Source organism: Elaeis guineensis, chromosome 14 (assembly GCF_000442705.2).
Source record: "Elaeis guineensis isolate ETL-2024a chromosome 14, EG11, whole genome shotgun sequence".
Taxonomy (NCBI): Eukaryota; Viridiplantae; Streptophyta; class Magnoliopsida; order Arecales; family Arecaceae; genus Elaeis; species Elaeis guineensis.
The window spans coordinates 26,056,780-26,080,019 of record NC_026006.2 but is presented as its reverse complement, the minus strand read 5'-3'; positions in this window follow the sequence as shown (position 1 = coordinate 26,080,019).

Genomic DNA, 23,240 nt, shown 5'->3' with positions numbered 1-23,240 from the left:
CTATTTGCTCATTTAAGTTCACATTCGCATCAACATGCAAGTGATATAGACTGTCATTTAAAAGATCTCATGCAATCAATTTATTTCATAAATAAATGGAGTAAAAGTCTTTATTGAAACTAATTTCAAAACCTTCCTGTGCTAGCACAGATACGAAAATCAAATTTTGACTAGCTATAAAAATATAATAACAGTCTTTCAAATCTAATCAAAATCAAATGGTAATCGAAGAGGGTAAGTACCAATGGTCTCTGCAGTAACTTTTGCTCCATTGTCGATCCGAAGGATCAAGTCACCTTCTCTCAACCTCCTACTTTCTATTAGACCCCACATTGAGATACATATATGAGCACTCGAGCCAAAGTCTAATACTCAACTAGAAGTAGAAGAAACCATAAAGTTAGATTCAATTACGAGCATACCTTCGAAAGGTTTATCATCCTTTTTGATCTTTAGGCTCTCCAGATACAGTGGACAGTTTCTCCTTCAATAGCCTTCAGCATCACAGTAGAACTACTTTCTTTTTGCTTCGGCCTTCTTAGGAACTTCCTTCTTTGGCCTGTTTTCCATCTTCTGCTTCTTAATGAATTTAATCTTCTTCTTTCCAGTAGACTTTCTCTTGGAAGAAGTCCACTCCACTATGAGAATAGTACCCCTTGAACTCTTCAAGGTTCCTTCTATAGTGACCAACATGTTGACCAGTTCGGGTACAGTGCAATCAAGCTTGTTCATATGAAAATTTATAATAGATTGACTATATGAACTCGTAAGAGATTGAAGGATCAGATCCATATGTAATTCTTTTTGTATTTCAAGCTCGAGCTTCCCAAGCTCTTCAATGTCCTTGATTACTATCATACAATACTCATGGATAGACTACCCTTCACGCATCTTCAGATTGAAGAGTCTTTTGGATATCTCGAAGTATGCTGTATAGCTCTGCTCACTATACAACTCTTGTAGGTGAGTAATCATAGCCTTGGCAGTAGGCATATGCTCGTGCTAGCTTGACAACTCGTTTGACATAGAAGCAAGTATATAGTACTTGACCCAACTATCTTCATCTGTCCACTATTCAAAAGCAGCCTTTTACTCAGCAGTAGGATGGTTTGGTAACACTATGGATTTCTAGTCGAGTACATGACCTAGTTTTTCTAAGATCAAGACAATCTTGAGGTTTCTAAACCAGTCTTTGTAATTTATACTGGTCAAATGATTGGTTTCAAGGATGCGGGTTTGAGGGTTTGAGGCTGACATAGTTTAACTGTGAGAGTAGAGATTCAAGTTAGACTTTTGTACTTAATGTTAAATTTACTTCTAGATAATTTAAGATGCAAACAATGACTCCCACTAATTTTTTGGATCCCTCCACTCCCCTGAAAGGAAACGAAAACCCTAATCGATAAAAGATTCCTAGTGGGTGCTGAGTCCCACCGATGCCATGCACCTCACCTAACAATTATAGGTAATATGTACATCGATGCATAGGTAACTTTTTGCCCAGATGCTTCTCTAAGCATGTTGCAGCTACTTGATCTTTTAAGTCATGTGGGCTCACATAATAGTTATTGACCACACTCCTTAGTTAAGCTTGACCCACTGTTCACTAGCAGGTGTAAGGCAGTCATTGGGTCTCTCACCTAACAGTTATTGAGCCCAACCCCATCCTTGCCTTGGAGCAACTCTTTGCTAATAGAGTGGTTGCATATTTTCGATGCAATTGAATCATTGTGACCAGTCAAGAACAATCATACCGGTAGCACGCCTGCATATCTACAACGATGGAAGACCTATGGACTTAATATTTGTGGAGAGATTTAGATTCAGATCTCATCTAATCGATTATCATATGATCGATCTAATTGGCATGGGCTAAATCAAACCGCTAAGTAACCTAATTCAAGTCTCAATCTTTCAAATTAGCCAGGTAAGTTGAGATCGGTGGAGATCCCCCCGTTGCTTTCTTTAGACACTAATAAATTAGTCAGGTAAGTGAACAAAACCAATTAAATAACCACGTCTAAATTACTTACCTTAGACACCAATAGGTCAATAGGTCAAAATAGATTAACTCAAGCAAATCAAGCTTAAACCATCAAGCCAAATTAGGTTCTTAGGTTAATCGATTCTATATATGGGACTTAAATGATTTGATCAACAATAATTACATGATCATTTAACTTAATCAAATTAGACCCATATGATTCAAATCAAAAACTTTAGATGCAATCCTATTACATTACCCAATTTTTAATTTTTTCATAACCAAAATTTTTATGTACAAAACTAATTTCAGATTCTAAAATCAAGTTTCAGATCAAAAATTTTTTACATGAAAATAAATATGAAATCATGAAAATAATTTTTATATTCAACATACAAACATATATCACATATATGCATGTAAAATTTAGATCTAAATAAAATTCAGATCTAAAATATGATATCATACATCTCATATACTAATCATGGATCATAACAAAAGGAATTTTATGACCTTAAATATGCAATTACATATCTCATATATGAATCATAAATCAGGTCATAAAAAAATTTTAGATTTATTTATGCATCTACATATCATGTAAACATGAACTAGAAACTATTCTAGATCAAAATTTAGATCTATACATACTTTCACATATCAACTATATGTTCTCAATCAAAATCAAAATTAAATTTCAAATTTAAAGATTCATCTATACATCTTATGTATCAAGAAAAAATCAGATTTTGAAACTATTTTCCAAACATATATGATAATTTTAGCATATGAAATCCGTGGCTCTGATACCACTATTGAAATATGAGATTCGGGACATGCATGTGTATTTCAAAATTTAATTTTCTAAATACCAAAGTAGAATATAAGATTAAAATATTTTTAATCTAAATCATACATTTATAAAAATATAAAACTATAAGGATTTAGTTCATATGCTGAAATTAACATACGCTGAAATTTAGATTGTGATCAAATCACATACCTATTTCGCAAATCTTTTTTTCAAATCTGAATCCGGAAGAGAAGAGATTTTCTTCTAGCTGTACAAATATCCGGTCTCTATGGGTATCCACTTAGGATCAGTCTGGAATAGCCTTCTTCAAATTAAATTTTTTTCTCTAAGAAAATTCAGCCCGCTGAGTCTGAACGAAATCTGGATCGCGATCAACTCTTGATCTTTTTTCTTGATCTTCTTTTTCTCTTTTCTTGCCTTTCTCCCCTTGAATTATGCTTCTACCAGCAGGTGGAAATTAACAAATAAAAGATACCCAACAGCCTTGGGCATGGAACAAGATGGGACGCCCAAAGATGAAGGACGTTGGACATCCAAGGGAGAAGAGAAATGGAGGAGAAGAGAGGGCATGGGAGGTCTCCTTTGTGGTGTGTGGGGTGCTGGTTAGATGCTCTAGGGATCTTAGGAGAGGTCTCTTTAAATAGGCACGAGGATTGAATTCTATTCAATCTCATAATACAAGTCTTACTTGTATTGGATTTCCTAATAACTTAAGTTATTCAACTTACATTAAGAATGCTATTAGGCGCCAACTCTTGGAGCCCTTGCACCCAATTAAACACACTCTCTTTTGTGCATCCAATTAAACACACCTTTTTTTGCACACAAGGGATGCCTTATATGAGATCCATAAGCCCTTTAATCATGGGACACATCCAATTTGATCAAATCAAGGTGGCGCCTTATGATAACTATCAAGAAAAATTAATTAGACACTTGCACCCTAATTCAATTGATCCAAAATCTTAGACACCCAATAATTGAAGTCTAATGAATCTAATTTATTTAGATTATTACCAAGTAATTAAGTTTAAATTATCTTATTAAGTAAGAAATTTAAATACAAAGAAAAAATTGGGTTCAACCATGTGCTAGCAAGGTTACCTTGAACCCAATCGAATTTCTCTAAATCCAGTTGACACTTCAAAAGCTCAATTGCTAATTTTAGGCCTAATCCCTTTGTTGTGTGACCCCATAAGTTCAATTCTATCTGGTAGTGAGATATACAATGATCTCTATCAAAGTATCATTGAAACTTTTTTCAATGGGTCAGAACAATTCCACTTTAACTCATCAAGGATTGTTGATGCAGAATAACCCTAGTGAGCTCTAACAATCCACCAGTGATACCTAACAGTATGTAGTGGCAACCCAGTAGAACTGAAATGAATCTCTAGATGTAGTTAATGTGTGATTCAGTCCCTCTATTGTGAGTCCCGACTAGATGTCAGGTCATGAATAAATCATCAAATCTCAAATCAGTCATATGATAGATTCGATCAGCTCAAGTCCAAATGTGATTCTTATGAATTTTTTTTTTGATCAATCATATTACTATGGCTATAGATTTTTAGACTTAACCTCTCAAATTTTATAGGACTACTCCTTTCTACCAAGATCGATAGATCCCATCTTGATGCACACCCTCCTCCTATAGTGGACCAACTATCGTCAATATCCACTACAAGGGCTTATTGAGACCCATGTTTATGTGTCAATCAAACTTTAGTAGCCACACTGCGAGCAGCATTGTCATCTTAGCTCAAAAGACCAGTCACACAACTACAGCATCGAGACAATCACTGACGATCAAGTAAAAATCTAAGTGATCTCTTGTTTGGTTATGCTCAATACTAGTTGTTCTTTAATAACTACCTGCACTTGTCGTTCTGTGTCTCCATACAGTAGATTAGAGATTCATCTACCTCGAAGGAAGTGATTTGTGTGCCAGTCTATCCGGATCGATTACCATCCTCATGATGATCCTATGATTGGGAGCATTTAAGAATTAAATACATGTCTCTAATTTTCAATATTTTAAGAATATGTATCAAAAATTAATTTCATGGATAATTCAAGGATACATCACATTTGAATAAAAAATAAACTTATCCTTTTATTGATCATATCAATGTATTAAGTACAAAATTATGTCTCAGATTTATTACAATGTGTCAGCCATATTGGCTTCTAGGATATTTATCTTACAATGATAACAACACCAGAGGTTCATTTTAATTTTACTGGATTGCCACTACATACTAGCAGATGTCACTGGTGGATTGAGAGCTCACTAGGATTATTCTGGATCGACAATCCTTGATAAGTTAGAGTAAAATTGTTCCGATCCATTAAAAAGAATTTCAATAATACTTTGATAGAGATCATTGTATATCTCACTACCAGATAAAATTGAACTTATAGGGTTACACAATAAAGAGATTAGGTCTGAAATTAGCAATTGAGCTTATTAAGTATCAATTGAGTTTAGAGAAATTCGATTGGGTTCAAGATGACCTTACTAGCACATGGTTAGACCCAATTTTCTCTTTGCATTTGGATTTTTTATTTGATAAGATAATTCAAACTTAATTATCTGCTTATAATCTAATTGAATTAGATTTATTGGACTCTAATTATTGGGTGTCTAAGATTTTACATCATATAAATTAAGGGTGCAAGTCCTTAATTAATTTTTTTTGATAGTTATTATGGGATGCCACCTTGATTTGATCAAGTTGGGCGTGTCCCATGATTAGAGGGCTTATGGATCTAATATGAGGCATCCCTTGGGTGCAAAAGAGGGTGTGAAATAATGAGTGCAAGGGCTCTAAGAGTTGGCACCTAATAGGATTCCTAGTGTAAGTTGAATAATTTAAGTTATTAAAAAATCCAATGCAAGTAGGACTTATATTATGATATTGAATAGGATTCAATCCTCATGCATATTTAAAGAGATCTCACCTAAGGTCCCTAGAGCATCTAACTAGCAAGCCCTATGCCACCAAAGAGAGCCCCCATGCCTTCTCTTCCTCTCCCTTTCTCTTCTCCCCTTGGACATCCCACACATCCTCCTCTTGGGCGTCCCTAGTTCTTCCATGCCCAAGGCTGTTGGGCATCCCCTATTTGCTGGTTTCTAGAGCTTAGTAGCAGTACAAAGTAAGAGAAAAAGGTAGGAGAAGAAGAGAAGAAGAAGATGAAGGAAAGAGATCAAGTGTTGATCACAATCCAAGCTTCGTTCAGATTCAGCAGACTGAATTTTCTTAGAAAAAAAATTCAACTTGAAGAGGGCTGTTCCAGACTGATCCTGAGTAGATACCCATAGAGGCTAGACACTTGTACGACTAGAAAAAAATTTCTTCTCTTCCAGATCCAGATTTGAAGAAAAAGATTGTGAAATAGGTATGTGATTTGATCAAAATCTGAATTTCAACATATGTCAATTTTAGCACATAAACTAGATCCTTTTGATTTTATATTTTTATGCATGTATGATTCAGATTAAAAGTGTTTTAATCTTGCATTCCACTATGATATTTAAAAAATAAAATTTTGAAACACACTTGCATGCCCCAAACCTCAAATTCCAACAAATGAGATATTTTTTCCTATGGCAATGCTAAATATTTCGAAATTGGAACATGCATTTTGATAAATGATCAAAATACATGGCTTTGTTGAGAATGAAGAAGAAGCCTGCAAATACAAATGGGTTAATAGTTCTATGAGTGTATTTTTTATTTTATATGTGAATGAAATTTTCTTAATCGAAATGATGTTCTTTACATTATAGGGAATAAAGTTTCACTGTTATCATTATTCTCCATAAAAGACTTGGGAAAAATATCTCTTATCCTAGGGATGAAGATCTATAGAGATAGATCTAAGTGACTGCTTAGGTTATCTCAATCTATTTACGTAAGATGTTTATGAGTAGAATTTGTTCTATCATATATACCATATATGAGATAGGATATGACATACTAGGGTAGTGAGTGGATACATATAAGATCTGGATGAGAATCACTAGAAGGTCATCCATAAGTATTTAAGAAATACTAAGGATCAATGACTTGGTTATAGAAAATCTAACTTAAAACTTGTAGAGTATGACTCTAGATTTTAGTTGGATATAATAATAGTAAAAATGTGTTGAAATATATCTTTACTTTAGATAATGGAGCAATCTACTGGAAAAGTTTAGAGCAGAAAAATATAGTCAAACTTAATTTGCAAGGCAGAATGCATTGCAGCATCCGATGCTTGCAAGAAAACTATGTGATTGTAGATGTTCATTGGTAAGTTAGGAAGGGCATCCTCCTATAATGGTTCTACTATATTGTACAACACCAAAGCCATAGCTCATGTCTTAGAGCCGAAGTCCTATTAGCTTACCAAGCATTTTGCATTGCTACCACCTTATTCAAAAAAAACTATTGAGATGACGTCGAACTTTAGAAGATCAATGGAAAGGAGAACCTGACCAATCCGTTCAATAAAGCCTCAGTATCTAGTAGTTCTGAAATAATAAATCAAAGATGGGTATATGATACTATACTGATTGCCTTTAGTCTAAGTGGGAGTTGTTGGAAATTATATCCTAAAGTCAATCATTTGACGATTGTGCTAGTTATAAATGTATATGAATTGATCAATAGTAAAAGTTATTTAGCTTTTTTCATCACAAGATTACATCTTCTAACGAACTCATGTGTTGTGATGAAGTTCTTAAAAATACTTTGATCGATAAAAGAAGATTTATCACGTAGTCCTTAAATTTATTAGCGACCAAATGATATGCTATTATTAGGACGATAGCGATATCAAGTGTAGGTCGTTGTGTGCCATATGTGTTGGTTGTCCTCATAACTAAATAGTATAGAGACATTGGTATGGTATGTAGGTGAGATGTAAGAGTACATCGTCACTGAACGTGACCAATTGTAGAGCACTCTACTGTCAAGAGTGGCTCACAAAGGATATGAGTATAAGTGTCCCTTCGATCTGAGATCACCATGGTGACTTGTAAGCAATTCACTGTACATTGGTGCTAAACTAACTGAGTTTCTAATTTAGTGATGGAAGGTTTCTGGATGCAGTCAAGTACTTATCGAGTCGGTGCATGAGTTAAGATGGGATTGGCCTCTTTGAATTAGTAGAAGTTAATGTATCAATATATTTCAATTTAGTAAAATCTGAGCCTAGGTAATCCATGTGATGGATTTAAAAGATTGAAATACAATATGGATGATATATCTGGGATTGATAGTTAAATCCTGGATCTCCTTAAGTATTAGGGTCAAAAGGATGAATTATACGGTAACCATACACTAATAGGTTCTTGAATGTTGCTTCGCTATCGTTCGATCTATCCGAATGTCGGGTCATCATTGCTAGATGGTTACATCGATTGGCTCAGAAATTTATCCCTATGCTACCAGCTTAAGTTTGAACCTATAGAGTCACACTCAAAAGAAGTTTCTGACTGATCATGAGGCTGATCAGTGATTGAGAATCGTTCAAGGACTTAATCATCAATTCGATTGATATTTAACCTTATGCAAAGTTGTAATAAATTTATTCACCAAGTATTAGTGAATTAATGAAGGATTAATTAGCAATTAGATTGTTGATTAGTTCAATTTAATTGGGCAAAGAAGATTAAACAAAATCTAATTGAATTGGATTTAATTAGGTTTGACCCGATTAGGTTATAAGATAGCCTAATCGCTAAGGGAGAATTGTTCCTGATTTGATCAGGACTTTGCTTTAATTAATTTTTAATTTGATTAGAATTTGATTAAAAAATTATGAGCCTAATTAAATTGGGTTTCATCTATTTATTTAGACTAAATCAGATGTAATTAGGTTTGGAGTCAAATAAGGAAATTAAGAGTCCATATAGAGTTGGACTCCTCCCTTGCGCCACCCTACCTTTTGGATGCCATATTTTCTCATGCCAAAATTTTTTGTCTGAGATTTCTCCATGCAAAAGAGTCCTCCTCTCTCCCTTTCTCACATCCAAGAATGGATAAAAGTCTGATTTTTATGGAAGCTTCAAATGTGATTTGAATTGGTAACCATATTAGATAAAGTTTGACCTTATCTACAAGTCCACACTGACTACCCTTTATCCTCTTGATTTTGTGCGACAAATAAAGTGATATGGGGTGTGAGAAATCAGAAAGAAATCAGTTTTACCATGAAAAAATAACAAAGGGGGCATCCCATATTTGTTTTGGCATGGGATTGTGAAAAGGTACGATAATATATGGAAGAGTCCAACATCTCTAGGATTCTTCATCCCAACCTCCTTACACACCTAAATAAAAGGAGATTTTATTCTCCTTTGTGTGTGTAAGAGAGTAGAGAGAGGGCTCTACACATTGAGGGTCTTGAGGCATGAGTTCTTGGTGTGGAAAAATAGAAGAAGGTCCTCCTCTCTTTGGGTGAGCAAAAGAAAAATCTAGAAACCCTAGATTTGATCCTAAGGGTTTGGGAAGAAAGAAAAAATAAGAGAAAAATTATTTTCTTCTCCATCTTTTTTTCACATCTCCATCTCTTCTAGAAGCCCATCTTCAATGTTTAGAAAGATTCTAGAGATTTGAAGAAAGGATCTAGATCAGTCAAGATGAAAGTCTACGCGCGTGCTAGCACTTCTGAGAAGACCAATCAGATCGGATCTTCGAGTGGACTTTTCATAGAGGCCGGATGTATGTGCGGCTATAAGCAACCAGCAAAGATCATTCTTACCATATCTCTTAGTAGTCACCATCATCGACCCACACTCAGATATCGAGTTCTGAACTCAGATAGATGTAGATTTGATGTACTGCTTACATCCATGCATGCAGATTTTATCATGTGATTATTTCAGATTTTATATGCAATATATCATGTTATAGATCTTAGAGTAGGTTGATTTAATGATTAGATCATATATATGTTAGATTAATATGATTAATTTAGTTATCTTCCGCTGTATTTTATTTCAAAAATTTTTGAAATACATGCATGAAATCATCTACATTTTCAACACTTAAAGGGGGTCAAATATCTAAGGCTACAAGGATTCCTAATACAAGCAGAACTGGTATTAAGGGGCTATTTGATTTTAAATAGGATTCAAGTATTTTGTCTATTTAAAGGAGCCTTCTTTAAGGCTCTTATTATGAGAATTCCAGCAGTCCCCACACCTCCTAAGAGTCCCCATGCCTCTCCATCTCTTCTCCCTTCTAGTTTCAATGCCCAAAGATTGGGCGTCCTCCATCTCCACACCTAGGAGGAGCTTGGGTGTCTCTTTTTTCTTGCTGGTTTCTAGACCTTGGTTGCTTCATAATCAAGGGAAGAAGAGCAAGAGAAGAAGAGAAGAAAAAGATCAAAGAAAGGATCAAAGAGTTAATTGCGATCCAAGCTTTGCTCAGATTCACAGGGTTATTGTTCTTGAAGAAGAAAGATCAACACCAAAAAGGGCTATTCCAGGCTGATTCTGAGTGAATACCCATAGAGATCGGATACTTGCATGGCTAAGAGATGTTAGATGTGTGCCCTAGAAGCCAATCTTGGCTGACATATAGTTTTCTCTAGGGCATGTTTTGTACTTGATGGATAGTTTTTATAATCAATCATGTCATATGTGTCCATGATTTGTCTTAAAAATTAATAAAGATGATTTTATATATTTTCAAGATATTGAGAATTTGAGACATACATCATTAGTGGTTAATTTCTAAATGCTCCCGATCAAAGAATCATCATGGAGGACAATGATCAATCCATTCAAGATCGGTGCATAAATCATCCCATTTTAGGACAGATGAGTCTCGAGTCTGTGATGTAGAGACACTGGGATAAGAGTATAGATGATTGTTAGAGAACAACTTGCACTGAGCATGACCAACACAAAAAATTACTTGGATGTCTACTCACTCATCAGTAGTTTTTTCGATGCTGCAGTGGTGTGACTGGTCCTTTGACTTATGGTGTGTTGGTTATTCACAGCGAGGTTACTTAGTTTGACTGCACATTTTTTTGATCTCTAGCCATTCGGGTCCTTGCTGTGTATGTTGGCTATTATAGATTCAGGTTCGCTATTTGGAGTAGGATGCACCTAGATGGAATCTATCGACTTTGGTAGAAAAGAAGAAGTCCTATATGATTTGTAAGACTGAGTTCAGAAAATCTCTGGTCAGAGTAAGTATGAATACTGAAAAAGAGTTTTCATGAAATTTATAGATGAACTCGAGTCAAGACAATCTAGAATATGACTGACGATGGGATTTGATGAGTTTTCTCCATGACCTCCATCTAGTCGAGACTCATGATAGAGGGATTGTATCACATGATAACTATACCTAGGAGTTCATCTTTTTGATTCTGCTGGATTGTCACTACATGCTGTTAGACATTACTGGTAGATCGTGAGAACTCACTAGCATCATTTTCGGACCAATGATCCTTATTGAGGTGAGTTGGAATTATTTTAATCCATTGAAAAGAGTTTCAATGATACTGTGATAGAGATCACCGTATGTCTTACTACCAGACAGAATAGAACTTGAGGGGTCATACATAAAAGAAGTATGATCTGATCAATGGCTTAGATCATATTCGAATTATCAATCGTATTGATAGTATGAATTTTAGAAATTGCTAATTTGTAAGCATTACAATTTTGGCAGCTACTAATAGTTAGCGTAGGGACTTAATTACAAATATTATAATTTTATTGGGACTAATTAAATTATAAATTAAGTTTTAATTAATTTAAATTAGATGTACTTTAATTAGACTTAATTTAATTTAATATTAATTAGGTTCAATTATCCAAATCAGATTTTGATTTCAAGATTGATTGAATCAGGTTTAACAGCTTTTTTGAATTCGACTCGATTCGGACTCGATTTGAACCTTATTGAGACCAAATTTGAATCAGATGAATCATGACTCAGAGAGCTTAGATTTTCTAAGACTCTCTCCATAGAAAAGGGGAGGGAGGGCATGGAGACACATCCCCTTTTGTTTTTGCACACGTGAAGGGGAGGGGCGCCAACTATCTATCTGGGATTCTCTTCCTTGCTGATTTTTTTTCTATTTAAATTTAATTCAAAATAGGATCAAATCATTATCAGATGGGGTGTGGGAGTTGATTTTTTGTGTGACAAAAAAAATGGAGAAAAGGAGAACGCAAGTTCGCATGCGTGAAAGAAAAGGGTGCCCCTTCCTCTATGTGCAACTTTCCTTATTTCGTTCTCTCTTTCTATTTGAATTTGATTCAAATTAAAAATGAGATAATGTTTAAATGGAAAAGTTTTTGGATCTTAATTTGTGCGATAAAATTTTGAGAAGAGAAGGGGTGTGTGCTATTTTTGATAGGAATCTCCTTTCTTACCGCACAACATAATCTTAATGCATCTATACCCTTCCTTTGGATTTGAATGCCTAAGATCAAATAAGATTTGATCTTCTAAGATCAAATAAGATTTGATCTTTTAGGGATTTAGGAAGAGGTTATGCATGGGATAACAAGGAAGTGTGCAAGAAAAATATTTGGAGCATGAGTTATTGGCATGCAGAAGGGATGGCTTCTTTAGGACATCGTAACTTCTTCCCAATGTTTTGCTTCTTTCTTCCTCCTTTTTTCCTTCAACCTCCATGTCAAGATCTGATAGAGATCAGATCTAAGAGAGAAAAAGAGAGAGAAGAGAAGAAGAAAGGTTCTTCTTTTTTTCTTGATGATCTGGTGCAGATCCTGATGGATCTAAGTGAAGGAGTTTGTGCAGTGATCTTCTTCTTCGAGATCTAGAAAAAGAGATGCAAATTTAAGGTGGAAGAGCGAGATCTGCAAGGTGCTGGCACATCGATGATTTCGGTGCTCCGATCAAGTATCTCCATGTGGATATCGATAGAGGTCGGGTGCGTGCATGGCTACGATCAAAATCCCGGACATCTGCAAGATTCAAAGGTATGGGATCTGATCTCCAATTTGATTTTGCTAACTTTGTTTTCTTTTTCAAATTTCAAATCAAGGCAGCATGTTCATGTCAAGATCTTAGCTATAATTGTCAGATCAAATCTATTACATATTTAAATTAAAAATATTTTAATTTATTTATTTTCACTGCATAAGATTTTAAAAAAAATTTTAAATTATACGTACGAAACTGTAGCATTTTCTAACAGTGATATCAAAGCACAGGTACTGATATAAACATAAAAACCCCTCAGATTTGAAATCTAATTTATAAAAATTAGATCTGAAGGTTAGTAAGATGATCAACATCATTCTGAAATAAGATTATCCTGGCATAATCCTATTATGCTGAACGATTATCCTAGAACGATGTAGAACATCGATTAATGTTAGATCTAATTTTTTTGCTTGCTGTAATATGATTACATGATTATTTTGGATCTAAAATTATTTTAGATCTGAAATAAATCATGAGTTATTCTGATTTAAAATTAGTTTTAGATATAAATATATTAATTAGGATTTAATTTGGATCTAGTATGATTGTTGAAATTTTTCTACATGTATAGATTCAAAATTATTGTTCATATATTTGACATGTGAAAGATAATCAGATCTAATTTTTTTAATTGATTACATATGTGATATGTTAGATTAAACTCTTAGTAGCTTAGAAATTGAATTGGGATAATCACCATGGCCGTCCGGTTATAAGAAGATGAAGGGATTAAAGTCTCTTTCTTGCCCCTTTGATGGGTTTTCTCTTATGACGTGTAGGGGTGCCGACTGTGATGTTTCCTATGAAGATGAATAGCGAATGAAAAATTGTATGTGTCACATATTTTAGATTTAAATCAGGTTAGGCATGTATTTTTATGTGTTTTAGATCGCTAAATATTATATGTGATATATTGTTTTGACACATGATCAAAAACTTAATTTCTGCAAAATTCTAGATCCAAAATCCTAGACTCTATTTGCATGAAACTATGAAACTGTGACTGGCATGCCTGTGGAGTCGACTTGATTCTTAATTGGGTTGACTCGAGTGCTTGATGAGTTAATTTATTTTGTTGGAGTTAACTCAAGATCCTGGTGGGTCGGCTTATTTGCTGATAAAGTCAACTCAATTATGCAGGCTAGGTCTATAGGTTTCTATTTATCTCAGTATTATATCGACTCACTGTGACAAGTCGATTTGTATACCAGGACGAGTCGACTTGATTCTGCAAACAATAATATTGTATGAGATACAACATAAATTATTTTAGGTAAGAAATTATTTTGAGATCTAAACTTAAACCCATATACATAATGTACTTAATTAAAAATTAAGATTCAAAAATATAAGATCTAAAATTGCAAATTTAAGATTTAAATTTCAACATATAAAATATGAGCTTTGGGTATGGGTTGAACAAATTAGGTTTAGAGACTAAACTACAACTAGAATCATTGATTAGATCAGGTTAGAACCCTTTCCGACTTTAAGCAGTTGATCAAATCTAATCAAGAGTTGGTTGGGATTAGGTTAAAGGGGCTCAAAATTGAATTTAGCTATAGTTGATCAAATTGATTCACATTTGATATGAATTGATTAAGTTAAGACCAAATTTGGCTCAGTGGTTCGAGCTCGAGTCTATAGGTTAACCTAGTTGATTCTAATCAACTAATTTGATGTCTAAGGCAAGTCTTAAACGGTGGTTCTTTAATTGGTTATGTTGTCTAATTTGGCCAATTTATTGGTGTCTAAGGAAAGTAATGGGGGGACCCCTACTTATCTTCACTTACCTAGCCATTTTGGAAGATTATGTTTTGAATTAGGTTACTTGTTGACCTGAGTTCACCCATGCTGATTAGGTTGATCAGATATGAAATGTGTTGACTCAAACCAGATTAGTCATTACATCCGTTGTATGTGATTAATTAGAAGAGATCTGAATCTAAATCTTCTTACTAAATATTAAGTCTACTGGTCTTTCACCGTTGTAGAGATATGGGTGTCTTTTCCGATATTGATTGTTCTCGACTGATTACAGTGGTCCGGTTGCATCGTGAAGGCACAACTACTCTATTGGCATTAGATGCCCAGGGATAAAGATGGGGTTGGGCCCAATAACTGTTAGGTGAGAGATCCAATAATGTCTTTGCACTTGCTGGTGAATGGTGGGTCAGACTTAACTAAGAAATATGCCAATAACTGTTAGGTGAGGCCAAAAAACTCAGAGATCAAGTCACTGCAATATGCTTGGAGAAGCATTTGGATAAAGAGTTATCCATGCATTGGTATACGTGTCAGCAATAACTGTTATGTGAGGTACTGTACATCGATGGAATTGTAGCACCTACTATAACTATTTATCACGTTAGGATTTCTGTTCTCCACTCCAAGAGTGTGAGAGATTCGAAAAGTTTGTGGGAGCCTTTGTTAGTTTTTAAAGTTTCTACAACAAACTATTACAAGTACAATCATCTAATTAAATCTTTACTCTCTATGGTCAATTTTGTCAGCTTTCAATCTTCTAGCTTGAATTTTAGATATCAACCACTCAACCGAAGTCAATTACATATTCTGGCTCAGAAATCTAAAAATAGTTATTAATTTTTAGAAATTAAGTCATGTTCAATCCATGTCATCAGCTTGTCCAATCCATGGTCAATGAGCTATATTTGACAAATGGTTGGACATTGATAATTAGGTTAAGTGCTATAAATTGGACTTTATAGTTGATGAAATCCAATGTATGCATAAGGACATGTAGATTGCCAATGACATGCTGATTCATTTGTAATAGTTGTGAGATAATCAGAGTCGTATAGTGCATAAGATGCGTGATGGGTAGTTCATCCATGATCGATGATCAAGGATGTTGAAAAGCTTAAAAAGCTCGACATGATTATGCATAAGAAATTGCTAATAGATTTGATCTTATAATCTCTGATTCATGTGGATAGTTTATGAAACTATTATATATAGCACCTTAACTAGATTGATCAATATGCTGATAACTAAGGGATCTTGAAAAGTTCAGAGGTACATACCCGAAGAATCTAAAGAATCATTTTCATAACTTTGGAAGGTATGTCGAATTGCTCAAAATTGATTTTATGATTTTCTCTTTTTTATTAGACTCCAGTGCATATTACACATTTTAGTATAGGGTCTAAGGAAGAAAGAAAACTGAAGGAAGGTGAATGACTTTTTTGAGTTGACAATGGCGCAAAAGTTGCATTATGGCCATGGGCACCTAACCTCGGTGATTATCATTTTGGATTTAATTCTTTATCATTTGCATGGTGATGCATTTGTAACCTTATTTGAGCAAATAGTGAATGCCAATAGGTCTGAAAGATCCAGAACTAAATAACCTGATGTATACAGATGGTTCTTTTGGCTAAGTCACATATGAAAAGAAATGATTTGCCGACTAAAGAAAATAGGCCTTTAGACTTATTGACTGTTAAGTCATATCTAGTCTATAAATCATCTTTTTGAGGATTAATAACCAAGCTATCCTTTGTGGGTCAAAGGGATACTCAATTCTTAATTGGATCGACTCAAGTACTTGATGAGTTGACTTATTTTGTTGGAGTGAACTCAAGATCCTGGTGGGTCGGCTTATTCGCTGATGAGCCGACTTAATTGTGTAGGCTAGGTCTATAGATTTCTATTTATCTCAGTATTATATCAACTCACTGTGACAAGTCGATTTGTGTACCAAGATGAGTCAACTCGACTCTGCAAACATCAATATTGTATGAGATACAATATAAATTATTTAGATTAGAAATTATTTTGAGATCTAAACTTAAACCCATATACATAATGTACTTATTTGAAAATTAAGATTCAAAATTATAAGATCTAAAATTATAAATTTAAGATTTAAATTTCGATGTATAAAATATGGGATTCGGGTATGGGTTGAATAAATTAGATTTAGAACTAAATTACAACTAGAGTCATTGATTAGATCAGGTTAGAACCCTTTCTGACTTTGAGCAGTTGATCAAACCTAATCAAGAGTTGGTTGGGATTAGGTCAAAGGGGCTCAAAATTGAATTTAGTTATAGTTGGTCAAGTTGATTCACATTTGATATGAATTGATTAAGACAAGACCAAATTTGGCTCAATGGTTCGAGCTTGGGTCTATAGGTTAACCTAATTGATTCTAATCAACCAATTTGATGTCTAAGGCAAGTCTTAAATGGTGGTTCTTTAATTGGTTCTGTTTTCTGTCCTGGCCAATTTGTTGGTGTCTAAGGAAAGCAACGGGGGGAACCCCACTCATCTTCACTTACTTAGCCATTTTGGGAAATTATGTTTTGAATTAGGTTACTTGTTGACTCGAGTTCACCCATACTGACAAGGTTGGTCAGATATGAAATGTGTTGACTCAAATCAGATTAGTCATTACATCAGATATATGTGACTAATTAGAAGAATCTGAATCTAAATCTCCTCATTAAATATTAAGTCTACTGGTCTTTCACCATTTTAGAGATACGGATGTATTTTTCAATGTTGATCGTTCTTGGCTGATTACAATGGTTAGGTTGCATTGTGAAGGTATAACTACTCTATTGGCATTAGATGCCCCGGGATAAAGATGGGGTTGGACCCAATAATTGTTAGGTGAGAGACCCAATGATGGCTTTGTATTTGCTAGTGAATGGGGGGTCAGACTTAACTAAAAAATGTGCCAATAACTATTAGGAGAGGCCACAGGACTTAGAGATCAAGTTGCTGCACATGCTTGTAGAAGCATCTGAACAAAGAGTTATCCACGGATTGGTATACGTGTCAACAATAACGGTTAAGTGAGGTGTCATACATCGATGGGACTGCAGCACTTACTAGAACCATTTATCACATTAGGATTTTTATTCTCCACTCCTAGAGTGTGAGAGACTCGAAAAGTTAGTGAGAGTCTTTGTTAGTTTTTAAAGTTTCTACAACAAACTATTACAAGTACAGTCATCTAATTAAATCTTGACTCTCTATGGTCAATTCTGTCAGCTTTCAATCTTCTAGCTTTAATCTTAGATATCAACCACTCAATCGAAATCAATTACATATTTTGGCTCAAAAATCTAAAAATAATTTTTAGCTTTCAGAAATTAAGCCATGTTCTTGACCAGATTAACCCAATGTCATCAGCTTGTCCAATCCATGGTCAACGAGCTATACTTGACAAATGGTTGGACATTGACAATTATATTAAGTGCTATAAATTGGACTTCATAGTTGATGAAATCCAATGTATGCATAAGGACATGTAGATTGCTAATGACATGCTGATTCATCTGTAATAGTTATGAGATGATCAGAGTCGCACAGTGCATAAGATGCGTGATGGGTAGTTTGTCCATGATTGATGATCAAGGATGTTGAAAAGCTTAAAAAGCTCGACATGACTATGCATAAGAAATTGCTAATAGATTTGATCTTGTAATCCCTGATTCATATGGATAGTTTATGAAACTATTATATATAGCACTTTAACTAGATTGGTCTATATGCTGATAACTAAGGGATCTTGAAAAGTTCAAAGGTACATACCTAAAGATCATTTACATATCTTTGGAAGGTATGTCGAATTGCTTAAAATTGATTTTATGATTTTCTCTTTTTCATTAGGCTCCATTGCATATTATGCATTTTAGTATAGGGTCTAAGGAAGAAAGAAAATTGAAAGAAGGTGAAATAACTCTTTTGAGTCGGCAATGGCACAAAAGTTGCATTATGGACATGGTGGGCACCAAGCCTCGGTGAATATCATTTTGGTTTTAATTCTTTATTATTTGCATAGTGATGCATTTGTAAACTTATTTGAGCAAATAGTGAATGCCAATAGGTCTGAGAGATCCAGATCCAAATAACCTGATGTATACAGATGGTTCTTTTGGCTAAGTCATATATGAGAAGAAATGATTTGCTGACTGAAGAAAATAGGCCTTTAGACTTATTGATTGTTACGTTATATCTAGTCTATAAATCATCTCTTTGAGGATTAATGACCAAGCTATCCTTTGTGGGTCAAAAGGATACTCGATTCTCAATTGGGTCGACTCGAGTGCTTGATGAGTTGACTTATTTTGTTGGAGTCAACTCAAGATCCTGGTGGGTCGGCTTATTTGCTGATGAGCCAACTCAATTGTGTATGCTAGGTCTATAGGTTTCTATTTATCTTAGTATTATATCAACTTACTGTGACAAGTCGATTTGTGTACCATGATGAGTCGACCCGATTCTGCAAACAACAATATTGTATGAGATACAATATAAATTATTTAGATTAGAAATTATTTTGAGATCTAAACTTAAACCCATATACATAATGTACTTAATTGAAAATTAAGATTCGAAATTATAAGATCTAAAATTGCAAATTTAAGATTTAAATTTCAATGTATAAAATATGGGCTTCGAGTATGGGTTGAACAAATTAGGTTTAGAGACTAAACTACAACTAGAGTCATTGATTAGATCAGGTTAGAACCCTCTCCGACTTTGAGTAGTTGATCAAACCTAATCAAGAGTTGGTTGGGATTAGGTCAAAGGGCCTCAAAATTAAATTTAGTTGTAGTTGGTCAAGTTGATTCATATTTGATATGAATTGATTAAGACAAGATCGAATTTGGCTCAGTGATTCGAGCCCGAGTCTATAGGTTAATCTAATTAATTCTAATCAACCAATTTGGTGTCTAAGGCAATCTTAAATGGTGGTTCTTTATTTGGTTCTATTGTCTGACCTAGTCAATTTATTGGTATCTAAGGAAAGCAACGGGGGGACCCCCACTCATTTTTACTTACCCAGCCATTTTGGGAGATTATGTTTTGAATTAGGTTACTTGTTGATCCAAGTTCACCCATGCTGACTAGGTTGGTTAGATATGAAATGTGTTGACTCAAATCAAATTAGTCATTACATCAGATGTATGCAACTAATTAGAAGAGATCTAAATTTAAATCTTCTCACCAAATATTAAGTCTACTGGTCTTTCATCGTTGTAGAGATACGAATGTTTTTTCCGACGTTGATCTTTCTTGGCTAGTTACAGTGGTTTAGTTGCATCGTGAAGACACAACTACTCTATTGGCATTAGATGCCCCAAGATAAAGATGGAGTTAGGCCCAATAACTGTTAGGTGAGAGACCCAATGATGGCTTGACACTTGCTGGTGAATGGTGGGTCAGACTTAACTAAGAAATATGCCAATAATTGTTAGGTGAGATCATAGGACTAAGAGATCAAGTCACTGCAATATGCTTGGAGAAGTATCTGGATAAAGAGTTATCTATGCATTGATATACGTGTCAGCAATAACTATTAGGTGAGGTGCCATGCATCGATGGGACTGCAGCACCTACTAGAACCATTAATCATGTTAGGATTTCTGTTCTCCACTCCAAGAGTGAGAGACTCGAAAAGTTAGTGGGAGCCTTTGTTAGTTTTTAAAGTTTCTACAACAAACTATTATAAGTACAATCATCTAATTAAATCTTTACTCTTTATGGTCAATTCTATCAGCTTTCAATCCTCTAGCTTGAATCTTAGATATCAACCACTCAACTGAAATCAATTACATATTCTAGCTCAGAAATCTAAAAATAGTTCTTAGCTTTTAGAAATTAAGCTACATTTTTGACCAAGTTAACTTAATGTCATCAGCTTGTTAAATTCATGGTCAACGAGCTATACTTGACAAATGGTTAGACATTGACAATTAGGTTAAGTACTATAAATTGGACTTCATAGTTGATGAAATCCAATGTATGCATAAGGACATGTAGATTGCTAATGACATGCTGATTTATCTATAATTGTTGTAGGATCAGAGTCGCACAGTGCATAAGATGCGTGATGGGTAGTTTGTCCATGATCATTGATCAAGGATGTTGATAAGCTTAAAAAGCTTGACATGATCATGCATAAGAAATTGCTAATAGATTTGATCTTGTAATCTCTGATTCATATGGATAGTTTATGAAATTATTATATATAGTACCTTAACTAAATTGATCAATATGTTGGTAACTAAGGAATCTTGAAAAGTTCAGAGGTATATACCTGAAGAACCTAAAGAATCATTTACATATCTTTGGAAGGTATGTCGAATTGCTCAAAATTGATTTTACGATTTTCTCTTTTTCATTAGACTCCAGTGCATATTATGCATTTTAGTATAGGATCTAAGAAAGAAAGAAAATTGAAGAAAGGTGAAATGACTCTTTTGAGTCGGCAATGGTGCAAAAGTTGCATTATGGCTATGGGCACCTAACCTCGATGATTATCATTTTGGATTTAATTCTTTATCATTTGCATGGTGATGCATTTGTGAACTTATTTGAGCAAATAGTGAATGCCAATAGGTTTGAGAGATCCAGAACCAAATAACCTGATGTATACAGATGGTTCTTTTGGCTAAGTCATGTATGAGAAGAAATGATTTGCCGATTGAAAACAATGGATCTTTGGACTTTTTGACTGTCAAGTCATGTCTAGTCTATAAATCATCTCTTTGAGGATTAATGATCAAGCTATCCTTTGTGGGTCAAAGGGATAGGACCGCTGAGATACTTACCCTAGTACATATATAATGTGCATGGCCCATTTGATGAGCCAGACTAGGAGGTTATCACTACTTCATCACCTTTATTGATGAATAGTCATGGTATAGGTATATATATGTGAGATACAAATTTGAAAGACTTTAAAAGGTTCAAAGAATTCAGATGTGAAGAAGAAAAATAAATCAAAAAAATCCTAAAGGTACTTCGATCAGATGGAGGATGCAATACCAAATAGAAAATTTATCGATTATCTAAAAAAATTGGCATAGCTTCATGATGGAATTCTCCTTTTACAACTCAACTCATTGGTGTATCTGTGAGCAATGGTCCTATATGAGATATGGTCCGATCCATAATGAACATCACTAATTTAACTATTATTTCTTTAGGAATAAGATTTAATTTTTGAAATTTAAATTATGTTCCCTCTAAAGTTGGTTTCATTACATCATATGAGATATGATATAATGGATAGGTTAAAGGATAGGTCAGTAAGAGCTCATTATGGGGATCCTAAAAGAATTTGAGATATCATTTTTTTTTCCTAGTGGTTCATAATGTGATTGTGAGCAATCATAATGTTTTCTTGAAAATAGTGGGAGGATGAACTCAAAGAGAAAACCTCTAAAGAACAATGAGTAAAAGAATCTATACAACCTATTTAAGATGAGTTAGTATATGTAGTAACTCCTCCATCTTGTAGATCTAATAAAATCTCCCATCCTTTAGAAAGATATTTGGTATTCTTACAAAGGATTAAGAGAAAGTGTTTCTTGAGGAAGATTGGGAATATAGGGATGATTCCAAAACCTACAACGACTTAATATGAGAAATCATGTAGTTATATGAAAGTCAGTGGGAGGGTCTCATGCTAACATCGGTTATGATGTGATTACATATAGAATTTTCTTATCAAAGACCTAGGTCAAACATTCTGGAAATAAAGGTCTATATAGATAGATCCTGAAAGGATGTTTGGTTTTCACAGACAAATACATAGAAGAGGTGCTGAAATGGTTCAGCATTGAAACCTCCAAGAGGGATCCATTATCCACTTAGGCATGGATGTATGCCATGCTATGTACTTGACTTAATATATCTTGTTGTGAAAGTTACGAGCAGATATTAGTCGAATCTAGACTAGGAGCATTGGATGGTTGTGAAAATATCTCTAGGTACTTGAGAAGCACCAAGAGATTATTCCTCATCTTTGAAGAAGGGTTAGAGCTAAGAGTGGGAGGATACACTGATGTTGATGGTAGAATATCTACATCAGTATGTATTCTTGAGTTATGTTAGTTCGGTATGTTGGAAGGGTTTCAGGCAATCGATCAATGGAAGCTAAATATGCTATAGATGTATAGGATGCATTCTAATTCTTATGATAGTTACGAAACTAGATGCCATACCATTGGATGCCTTGACATTGTACTGTAAAGATAATAGTCTATAGCCCTTACTAAGGAGCCAAGGTCTAACTAGAAGTCCATGCACATAGAACAAAGAAATACATGATTACCTCAAGTAGAAATACATGGAGGTGCAGAGAGTAGACTCCATGTAAAATATGGTAGGCCCGAGTCACTTAGCTAGCTAAACACTGAAGCCTGTTTGTTAGATGTGTGCCCTAGAAGCTAATCTTGGCTGACACATACTTTTTTCTAGAGCATGTCTTGTACTTGATAGGCTATCTTTATAACCAATTACATCATATGTGTCCATGATTTGTCCTAAAAATTAACAAAGATGATTTTGTATATTTTCAAGATATTGAGAATTTGAGATATATATCATTAGTGTTTAATTTTTAAATGCTCCCGATCGAAGGATCGCCATGGAGGACAGTGATCTATCCATTCAAGATCGATGCACAAATCACCTCCCTTTAGGA